Source organism: Odocoileus virginianus, unplaced genomic scaffold, assembly GCF_023699985.2.
Source record: "Odocoileus virginianus isolate 20LAN1187 ecotype Illinois unplaced genomic scaffold, Ovbor_1.2 Unplaced_Contig_71, whole genome shotgun sequence".
Taxonomy (NCBI): Eukaryota; Metazoa; Chordata; class Mammalia; order Artiodactyla; family Cervidae; genus Odocoileus; species Odocoileus virginianus.
Window position 1 is genome coordinate 21,495 of NW_027224388.1, and position 11,985 is coordinate 33,479.

The following is an 11,985-nucleotide window of genomic DNA, read 5'->3' on the forward strand; positions in this document are numbered from 1 at the left end:
AAAGAAAAATTCAAAAAGACTAAAGTTACATGCAAGAAACTTTATAGGCCTTATGAGCATAAAATAAGACTTAAGTAGAAAGATCTACTCAGATTATGGATAATAAGTCTCAATTATTCGAAGGTACAAAATCTTTTTCTAGCTCTTTAAAATAAATTAAACCTTATTCAAAATACTAAGTAAATGTAGATTTTTACCAGATTAGCTTATTGAAATTTAACTTTAAAATATAAATATGTATGAATAAACCTAGTTCTGCTAAGAAATAATAATGAAGGAGTCCTAGACCAACCAGATATCAAAGTGTATTTTAATTACGATTACATCTTGTGTTAAACTGCACATGAATAAAGAGACCAATTGAAGATAACAGAGTTCTGAATTGGATAAAAAAAACACATGCCATATTTTAGAATGCATAGTTGGGATACTAAAGCCATGGGGGGAAATAATTATGTTCTATAAAAATAATTAAACTTTGATTCCCTACTAACTCCTTACATCTAAATGAAGTGAGGATGGTTTTAAATTTAAATATAAAATAGCAAAGAGGCTTAAAAAAATAATGTTGAAAAAAATGTGGGAAATATTTTGTTAACATTGAAATGGGAAAATTCTAAGCAAGACATAAAAACATAAAATAGTGATAAATCTAACTATATAAATGTAAAAATATTTCTATATGGCCAAAAATATTCTGTCCAATATAGAAATATAAAAAGCAAATCACAAGTTTAAAAAATAATAATTCCACATATTTGTTAAATAGGATAATTTCCTTAGTATATAATTCCTTAGTATATAAAAATTAGTTTGGAAAAAGACTGGCAATCAAATAAAACACATACAATCCATTAATAAGCAATTCATGAAAGGATAAGACATTGTTTTAAATTTGTGAATAATTGTCCAAATTCTACAAAACTTATTTATTTGTAATTGAATTATACAATGATTTGTATTTCTCTTATAGTTACTGTGATGATGTTGAGCATCTTCTCATGAGCTTTTTGGCCATCTTTATGTTTTCTTTGAGGACTGTCTATTTAGATCTTCTGCCTATTTTTTCTATTGGGTTGTCAGTTGTTTCATTTGCAGATTTTTATCCCATCTGTGGGCTATCTTTTCATTTTGTTTATGGTTTCTTTTGCTGTGCAAAAGCTTTTAAGTTTAATTAGGTCACATGTATTTATCTTTCCTTTTATCTTCATTACTCTAGAAGGTGAATCAAAAATGTATGCTGTTGCAATTTATGTCAAAGAGTGTTCTGCCTACATTTTCCTCTAAACATTTACAGTGTCTGACCTTACATTTATATCTTTGATCCATTTTGAGTTTAATTTTGCCTATGGTGTTGAAGAATGTTCTAATTGCATTAATTTACACTACTACATATGAGATAGAAAATCAACTACTGCATAACAGAGTGAGAGGGTAACAGGCAGGAAGGCCAGGGGTCTCCAAATGAAAGAAAGAGGCTGCAAGTGCCAGACATTTTTATCTCTCTTAAGTGGCAGGAGGAAACAAACTAGTGATATTTTTTCCTTCTCTATACAAATTTAAAAGGAGGTTTCTCTTAAAATGCTGTGTTGCCATGACACCTGGTTTCACCTGAAGCTAACTATTCTCAAACCTTGAGTTAACCAATACATTTTTTCTTATGGAAATGTTTGTCTTAAGCTATGTTAATGTACCCCAGACTCTGTCTTCAAGTTCCACCAAATGGCTCAGAACCTACTTGACAAACCAGTATGTTATACTCAGATATTGTTCCCCTAATCTATGTAAATGAAACTATTTGTATGGTAATCTGCCCTTCTACAAGATTCAAGTCAATCGTTGTATGGCCTGGGATGAATCCTCTGGTACCAGGATTATCACAAAGTGCAATTTATGGATGAGGGGCCTGGTGCCATTCTGAGTTTTAAGACATTCCTTTCTAATTCTTCCTCAGTATATTGTGGCTTTTCCTGTTCCACAGGATCTGTCCAGATCAAAGGCGTCTGTAGTGAAGGGGTTTCATAAAGTGCAGCTCTTTTGGCTTGAGAGTCAGCTAACTTGTTACCTGCGGCTATTTTACTCCCATTCCTGCTGTGCCCTTTGCAATGCATAACCACCACTTCTTTAGGACAATATATAGCAGTTAAAAGTCTCTGGATCTCTCTGAAATGTTTAATAGGTTTTCCTGTTGCTGTTTTAAACTGCCTTTCTTTCCATATTGTATCATGAGCATGCAAAGTCAAATAAGCATACTTAGAATCAGTGGAGATATTTACTGCTGCCCTTTGCTTAACTCTAGAGCTCGGGTCAGAGCCACAAGCTCCGCTAGCTGAGCACTCATTCCCTTGGGGGAGAGATTTTGCTTTTAAAACCTGTTCAGCAGTCACCACGGCATAACCTGCTTTACACTTTCCATCCCGAACAAAAGAACTGCCATCTGTGAATATTTCCATGTCAGGATTGTCTAATGGGGTATCCATTAGATCCCCCCGAGCTGTATAGTTTAAAGTTAGAAATTGGGAACAATCGTGATCGGGTGTTTCATTTTCCTTCTCAGGAAGCAAAGTGGCGGGATTTAAATTTCCACAGACTTTAAGATTAGTTACTGGTCCTTCTAACAACGATGACTGATATTTAAGAAGTCTGCTGTCTGTCATGCAAATATTAACCTTAGAATTTAAGATTCCACTTATGTCATGAGGAGTCAGTACAGTAAGGTTTCATCCACTAATTATTTTTAAAGCTCCAGGTGCTAATAAAGCCACTGCCCCAATTACTCTTAGGCAGTGGGGCCACCCACGTGAAATTACATCTAATTCTCTGCTTAGATAAGCAATAGGTTGCTGGTGAGGCCCTCGGGGTTGTGTCAAAACTCCCAAGGCCATACCTTTTCTTTCAGTGACAAACAAATTAAATTCTGACCCTGTGGGCAAGCTCAAAGCGGGAGCTTGCAGGAGAGCAGTCTGAAGAACCTTAAAAGCCTTTTGAGTATCTGGAGACCAAACCAGTTTGTCAGTTTGGGCCTGCTGAGTTTCAGCTATAAGTTTATATAAAGGCTGTGCAAATTCCCCATAACCCGGAATCCAAATAGGACAGTAGCCTGTGATTCCCAAAAAATCATCTCAATTGTCTTAAAGTCATAGGTAGGGGATGCTTTAGTATAGGTTTAATTCTCTCAGGGCCTATGGCCCTAGTCCCTTCTGATATGATTAGTCCCAGATATCTAACAGATTTTTGACAAAGCTGAGCAGTTTCTCTTGATGTCTTGTAACCGCAGCCTGCCAGAAAGCTTAAGAAATCTTCTGAGGCTTATGAACAAGCTTCCTCTGTCTCAGCACAGAGCAAAATATCATCTACATATTGTAACACTACCGCTTCAGAGCTATTAAAGTTTTGTAGATCCTGTGACAAACTTTGCCCAAATAAGTGAGGACTGTCACGAAATCCCTGGGGCAAAACTGTCTAGGTTACCTGAGAGGATGGCTGAAGATCCTTTGAAGGGTCTTCAGAGGCAAATAGAAATTGACTTCCTCCGCCAAAGGCACTGAATAGAAGGCGTCTTTCAAATCAATTAGTGAGAAATATTTGGCTAGTTCGGAATTTCAGACAATAGAGTAAAATGATTAGGCACCATGGGGTGTAAAGGAACCACAGCCTCATTTATTATTCATAAATCTTGAACTAGTCTCCATTTACCATTTGATTTTTTTATACCCAAAATAGGAATGTTGCATGGACTATTACAGGGAACTAATAGTCCCTGCTCCTTTAAATTTTCAATGATGAGTTTTAACCCTTCTTTAACCTCAGGTTTCAGTGGATACTGTCTTATGTGGAAATAAGTGTGGGTCTTTGAGCTTGACAACTACAGGAATAGTATTTTGTGCTCGACCTACAGATTTTCCATCAGCCCATACTCTAGGATTTACATTTTGTTCAACTAAAGGGAGAGAAAGGGAGGGCTCCATATTCATGAAAACAGGGGCATGGATCTTGGTCAGTATATCCCTCCCTGAAATGGGTAAGGGTGATTCTGGCACGATCAGAAACTCTTGTGAAAATAGCACAGAATCCCAGTTGTAAAATAAAGAATAACTGAAATAATACCTTTTGGCTCATCTAGACAGTCCCATTATGGAAGCAGATTGGGAAGAAAGTGGGGGCTAGGGGCTTCTGTAATCATGGAATAAGTTGCCTCAGTACCTAAAAGGGAATTGACAGATTGGCTTTCCACAGTTATCAATACCTAGGGTTCCTCAGGTGTAATTAGGATGGGAGCTTGTGTGGGGACCCCCAGGCACCTTCAGTCCTGATTGTCTGAGAGTCATGACCCCTGAGACCTACGCCTCTGGGGGCAGTCTCTCCTCCAGTGTGGTCCCTTGCAGACCGGATATGGAGCCGGGGCGGCTTAGATGCCTGAGGGGAATCCCGCTTGAGGCGCCCCTCCTTTCCACATTAATAGCAAGCCCATCCCTTTTCACCTGGGTCCCTCTGGGCATTTTTCTCAGGCTGTTTAAGAATGGTTTTCATAGCCATTAGAAGGCTTCCGCCTGTTCCTTTGTCTTTCTCTGCCTTTCTTTCTTTTCCTCATATTCCCTACCATAATAGACTGTCTGAGCCAGTTGCAACAGATTATCTAAAGACTGATTTGGTCCATATGCCCATTTTGATAACTTACAGTGAATATCTGGAGCTGACTGAGTGAGAAATCTATCTTTTAAGGTCACTTTTCCCTCTTCACTTTCGGGATCAATCTCAGTGAATCTGCAAAGGGCTTCCCTCAGTCTATCTAGGAATTTACCAGGGGCTTCCTTCTCCTCCTGTTGGATGGCTGCCAGTTTGCCATAGTCTAAAGGCTTAGAATGTGCCTGCCTGAGTCCTTCAAGAATACATCTGACAAAATGACTCTGATCCCATCTTCCTTGGTCTAATTGTAAAACAGTATTGTACTTAAGAGACCCTCCAACTGGCCACCGTTCACCATCCCCCAGTGGGTACCGTGTCCATGCAGTATCACATAGGAAGACCAGGTGTGTCTTCTTTAAGCCCTGGGGATCAAATCTATCCCAGTTTTTCAGGATACAGTTCAAAGGAATGAGGTTGGAATTGTTAGCTCCCATCTGTAAGAGAGAGAAAAAAGCGACCAGCGCCATTTTTTCTACCAGAGGCATCCCTCCCTGCTCTAGATGGGGGTGTAGACAGACTTTACACCAAAAGCTTTTCCTTCCTGGTCAGACTTAGTCTGTCCCTTACCGATGCAGCCATCACACTCGTCCCTCCTGGTTCTACCACCGAGATGGGGTGGGGATGCACCAGGGGTAGACCTGATGGCATCCCTGACTGTCGTCCAGCTCCTCACCATTAAAACCTTGCTTGCCTCTGATGCCACCGGGGGTGCAATCAGAGTAACCTTCTGGAATGCCTCCCAAGCTAAGACCGCTGGGGGAAACATTCGTCACCTGAGTGCCTGTGCACGACCCTGAGTATATTCCTGACCACAATAAGACCTGTACGAACTTAAAACTGAGATGTTCCTTCCAAGCGTCACCTCACCAGTGTAAGAGCCTCCTCTGGTCCACTAAGGGCCAGTGTTACCAAAGGGGGGGGTAACCATTGCAGTTCCAATCTGAGTAACCTTTAACCTCAGAGATGCTCTTGGAGTTAGAGCTCCATCTAGCTTCTGAACTTTCGATTCCTAGTGAGGCTAGGCACTTCCTGACTACCAATCCAAGTTTGGGACCTAGGCCACAGTACACAGTAGCAACATAGATCACAAGCCCCTTGAAAGCCTATGATCTGATAGATTAGGTTAGTACTTCTAATTCCCAAGGAGTTATGAAATGGTCAAAGAGACCGAAAAGTTTGACCAAGAAAGGAGAGTCCAGTCCACATGCTTTGCCCATTTCTGGTCGGTTCCCGAAGGAGACGTTGGGTGCCTCTTGGCAGGTCGGTATAAACCCCCAACAGGTTTCTGCCATAAGCTGTATGAGGTCGCCGTGGAACCTCGAAGCAGGACTCCTCACTTGCTTGTGCAGGGTGTTTCATTCATTCACACAAGCACACCATAGAGTTAGTAAAGTGTAGCAGAGAACGTGTTTGCTAGGAGAACAAAGAACTAGAGCTCCAAGCATCCTTACCTTGTCCTGAAGGATCCTGGACGAGCCCCAAGATGAAAGGTTGTTGCTGAATGATAAGACGCCAGGATTCTTGGCCTCCAGAGGAGACGAATTCAATCCGGGGCCAGAGATGAGGCTGGATCGCTCAGAGCTTTTGTGTAATGAAGTTTTATTAAAGTATAAAGGAGATAGAGAAAACTTCTGATGTAGGTATCAGAAGGGGGCAGAAAGAGTACCCCCCTGGTAGTCTTCAGCTGGATGTTATATAGTCACTGCTACTACTGCTAAGTCACTTCAGTCGTGTCCGACTCTATGCGACCCCATCCCTGGGATTCTCCAGGCAAGAACGCTGGAGTGGGTTGCCATTTCCTTCTCCAATGCATAGAAGTGAAAAGTTGAAAGTGAAGTCACTCAGTCGTGTCTGACTCTTCGAGACCCCATGGACTGCAGCCCACCAGGCTCTTCCATCCATGGAATTTTCCAGGCAAGAGTACTGGAGTGGGGTGCCATTGCCTTCTCCATATATAGTCACTAGCAGTCTGTTAATGAAAAGAAAGGAATGTCTTAAAACTCAGAATGGCACCAGGCCCCTCATCCATAAATTGCATTTTGTGATAATCCTGGCACCAGATGATTCATCCCAGGCCATAAAACGATTGACTTGAATCTTGTAGAAAGGCAGATTACCATACAAATAGTTTCATTTACATAGATTAGGAGAACAATGTATGAGTATAACATACTGGTTTGTCAAGTCGGTTCTGAGCCATTTGGTGGAACTGGAAGACAGTCTGGGGTACATTACCATAGCTTAAGACAAACATTTCCATAAGAAAAAATGTATTGGTTAACTCAAGGTTTGAGAATAGTTAGCTTCAGGTGAAACCAGGTGTCATGGCAACACAGCATTTTAAGAGAAACCTCCTTTTAAATTTGTATAGAGAAGGAAAAAAATATCACTAGTTTGTTTCCTCCTGCCACTTAAGAGAGAGAAAAATGTCTGACACTTGCAGCCTATTTCCTCCATTTGGAGACCCCTGGCCTTCCTGCCTGTTACCCTCTCAAAGGGACTATTCTACAGCACAGGGAACTATTATATAGTACAGAATCCTCTACCCAATATTCTGTGATAACCTATTTGAGAAAAATATCTAAAAATAATGACTATATATAACTCAATCACTTACTGTGCACCTGAAACTATCACTATATTGTAAATCAACTATATGCCAATACAATGAATATTTTAAAGTACACAAATAAAACAATTTCTTAATCAGAGTTTTATATACTACAAATGCTTATCAAGCACTGGTTGTTCAGAATGTGATCAAAAAAAATTTCCACTGACAGTGGTATCAATTTTGGTCATGAGTTGCATTTTGGCAATAACCATAAATATCAGCCTTTTAAATACACATACCAATTTACTCAACTGTTCCACTTCGAGGCACTCAAACTTAGACAATTTCAAAAAGATTTCACTGCATAATTATTTCTCATAGAAAAAGATCAAGGAAAACATGAACAGGATTTAATACATCAATGTCAGTGTATCTTCAAACCACAGTTAAGCAGAATGAGGAAAGAGAATGAGTTAAGTCTATATAAACAGATATGTAAAGACCTTCAGGAGGCTCAGGAGTGAAATTCAAAATTCATAAATGGAAACACAGTTACAAACACAGTTATTTTTGCAAAGATTATTGTTTGAGTGACTCCATCTGGAAGAAATGGGAGGGGCTCTTGTTTGGGATGGACTTGGAAGGTTTATTCTGCAGTACTGAATTTTGCTTAAATATATTTTATATGTACTAATATCTAGCATATATTCAATAATTTATTTAAAATTAAATATTACCTTAAAATGTCATATGTAATGAAAATAACATTGCACAAAAAGGATAATCTGTGTAGCATTAAATATTTTAACTATATAATAAAAAAGATGCAATAAAAGAATATCACTAAAATAAAACTAAGAATGAGATTGTATTGAAAGTAAATCAGAAATTAAATAAAAATTAGTAAAAAGAAAATAGTGCAACTGCAAAAATTTCATTGACTAATATTATCTTTGATTCCCTACTGCATTTCAGCTTTCTAGATAGAATAATAAAACAGACATTAAAAGGTTACATTTTAGCATATAAACTATTATTAATACACAGACATGTAGTTCTATTTTTAGTTATATTATCATAAATCATTTATAGAAATGGAAATTTTGCATCAGATTTATGAAAACTTTTACATTCCAAGGAGACTGGCCCTAACACTGCATTACGTTCTTCACTATGAATAATGCAATTATTTGCTACTTGATAAGACATATTTTTCTCCAGAGTTTCTTCATAGCATTGGTCAACTCAGAATTTCTTAGACTGTAAATTAATGGATTCAACATGGGGCTTATGACTGTATAAAACACGCTCAATGATTTGTCAATGGGGAAGGTCTTAGCAGGTCTTGCATACATGAAAATGCAGGGAACAAAAGAAGCAGACAACCACAGTGATGTGGGAACCACAGGTCTGGAGGGCTTTCCGCCTCCCTTCCTGACTCAGGTTCTTCAGAGAGTGCAGGATGACTCCATAGGAGACGAGTAAGAGCAGAAATAAAATAATGCACATCAGTCCTCCATTAGCCAACACTAAGACACCGATGACATAGGTGTCATTACAGACGAGTTTCAATAATGGGTGCATGTCACACATAAAGTGATCAATGACATTGGGGCCACAGAATGGGAGCCCATAAATAGTGCTAAGTTGAATAATTGAGTGCAGAAAACCTCCAAAACAGGACACCACCAGCAGCACAACACACACCCTCTGCCTCATGATCACCAGATAATGCAGGGGCTTACAGATGGCCACATAGCGGTCATAGGCCATCACCAGCAGAATAGATATCTCGGATCCACCAAAAAAGTGCTCTGTAAATAGCTGGGTCATGCAAGATTCAAAGGATATGGTATTTTTTCCCCAAGAACAAGTCTGAAATCAATCTAGGGGTAATAGAAGAGGAATAAATTAAATCTATAAATGATAAGCAGCAAGAAAAAAGTACATTGGTGAGTTCAGGGTCTTACTGACAGTTATAGTCATGATAATGAGCAGGTTGCCCACCACAGTCAAAATGTAGAAGAACAAGAACATAACAAAAAGGACTTTCTGCTCCTTTGGATTCTGTGTGAGGCCCAGGAGGACAAAGTAAGTTACATTGTTCCTTGGTTCCATCTAGTCTGTACAGGAGCTGACTTCACATATTAGCAGTTCACCTATGAAAAAGGAAAACTTATAATGTACTAGGATCTCAACCTTTTTTAATCTATTCAATTAAAAGAGTATTGTGGAGTATTTGCATGCAATGTGTCATAAATATTCAGATTACCAAGTTGAATGAGACATAGTTCCCTACTCTCCATGGTATGATACATAATGAGGATTCAGACAATTCCATGCCCATGTAATAAGAGCCGTCTTAAGGGTATTCACACAAAGCCAAGGTTCAGTGTAAAAACATATCAATCAAGCCAGAATCAAGAAAGAAGTTTCAGAGGAGAGAAAGCTTTAGCTGAGTTTTAAAAGAAAAGTGAAAGCCCAAGAGAAGATGAGAAGAAAATTCCTTAAAAGTGTGCATCATTTATGACATCACAAAGGTGCAATACTTGAGATCAATCAAGCTAATTTCCATAGTCAGTATAAGTGGATCAAACTATGACTTGAAGGTCACTGTCTTGAACTGTCTCAAATTACATTGAGAATCCTTAGGACCTTAACCTGAATAATCCTCCTTTTCCTGCACAATAAATGCTGAAGCACTTTAATTTTGTGTCAAGCCCCTATCTCTCTACTTATTTTTTACCCTTTATAGGCAACATACAACTATATTTATATCTATATATCTATGTCTATAACTAGATATCAATTTAATACAAATAAAAATAAAATTTAAAGTTTCCACAATATAAAAGGAGTTCCTTGTCTCATTAAATGGTACCCACCTTCCATATAATTGCTCAGGCAAAATACTTCAGAATTTTCTTCACTGCTTTATTGCTCTAATTTTATTTATTGACACCCTTGACAAATTCTGTTGTCTCTACTTTCAAAATATAACAAGCTTTACTGGCCAACTGCAGTATCTTCCTGCTGTGTCTTTCCACTTTTATTCCTTCCAGGACAAACTTGCTGTCCTAAAGTGGCTTGTATGATTGTTTTCGAATCTTGTTCTGATTATCTTACTTCACTTCTAAAACTCCTGTAGTGAATTCCAATCATACACTCACAGTTTAATATGTCACACTTAAATTCTGTAGTAAGTACTATAATCCTCATTTCATAGTTGAGAAAACTAAAGCTTAAAACATCTAATTAATTATCTAAGATCACATATTTTTCAATGGCAAAACCAGAATTAAATCTAAACTTGGCTTATTTCAAAGGAATTTAATTTTTTACATAATAAAATCAGACAATTGTGAAGTCTGGTCCCCATTCTTCACTGTTGGTCTTACCTTGTGGAGTCTTGGTCACAATCTGAAGGAAGACTTCTTAAGTTACTCGTAAAAACTTCAAATTCTTTATTCATTTAGTATGACAAAAAAGGCAAAAGGATGCAGTATTACTCTGGGATGTATTTTATTTCATTCAGCTGTCTGTCCACTTTCTTCATGAAGCTTTTTGGTTATTCAGAAGATTGTCTTAATTGCAGTATAGATTATTTAAGAGACATTCCATGGGACACACACACAGACACATGCATATGCACACAAAAAATATTTACCATGTTAGGACAATCGATTAAAATTATAAACAAATCCTATGTTGTGAAGGAAGATAACATCCATCTTTTCCCAAGAAAATGTGTCTCTAGTAATTTCTTTTCCTACTAACTTCAAAATATAAAAATACCATTTAGTTGTTTAGTCACTCTCATTATATCATGGTGTAGAACAGACTAGTCAACTTGAAATTTTGACAGACATTCTTGCATTGTTTTTCTTTTTTTAATGCAATGTTTTCAGCCTAAGAAAGGACCACCTGAAAATTTTATAACAGTTCTTAAAATAATGTCACTTCTTTTCCCCAAAAGGGGCAAAGATCACTGGACATTTTGCCCCTTCTAATGACATTTATCATTGAGTTTTGGAGCTGGACTGTGTCCAAGACTGATTCTTTCTTAATTAAATTCACTGGGATTTTCCAGAAAGTTTTAAAAGTACATCTGTATGTGAAGATACTATTGGGTCAAATCACATAATTAGGGTCTGAAAGTGTAACATGGAGAAAAAAAATTGTTTTAGAACTGTCATGATGTTATTATGAGTCAACAATAATCAGCTTAATCATTTTATTCCATTTAGACTAACTAGGCACACATTTCCCAGCCTGCAATAGCAATTTTTCTTTCCTTTTATTTAATACTAAATTTATTCTGCCTTGAACTTAGGTTAAGCATATAATAATTTTCTCACCAAAATTTAGATGTAATACTTAATTATTTATCTGATTTTTTTTTAAGTTACTTATTTAAAGCCAGGAACTATACTCTGAGTGAGAACACAGCAATTAATAAAACAAGGGGAAAATCATGTAAAAATTCCTTCCTGCATGTGTCTCATGTTCTTATGAGTCAAACAATAAAGGAGAAAATTTAATAAAGCAAGAATTGCCTTATTCACTGCTTATAAGAAAGCAAATATGGTACTATGGCAGAAATAAAAGGAAAAAAATATACTGAAAGTTTGCTGCTTTGAGCCAAGTGTTATGCCAGGATTCATGACCTCTGCAGGAGAGAATTTCGATCCGGGGTGACATGAGGCTTGATTATTTAGAGCTTTTGTGTAGCAAAATTTTATTAA

General features: G+C 37.6%; 1 pseudogene; it reads right to left on the minus strand.

Annotated features, from left to right (window-relative positions):
* Positions 1-8,433: 8,433 nt before the first annotated feature.
* Positions 8,434-9,358, minus strand: LOC110124061 (olfactory receptor 4A47-like; annotated as a pseudogene).
* Positions 9,359-11,985: the final 2,627 nt, after the last annotated feature.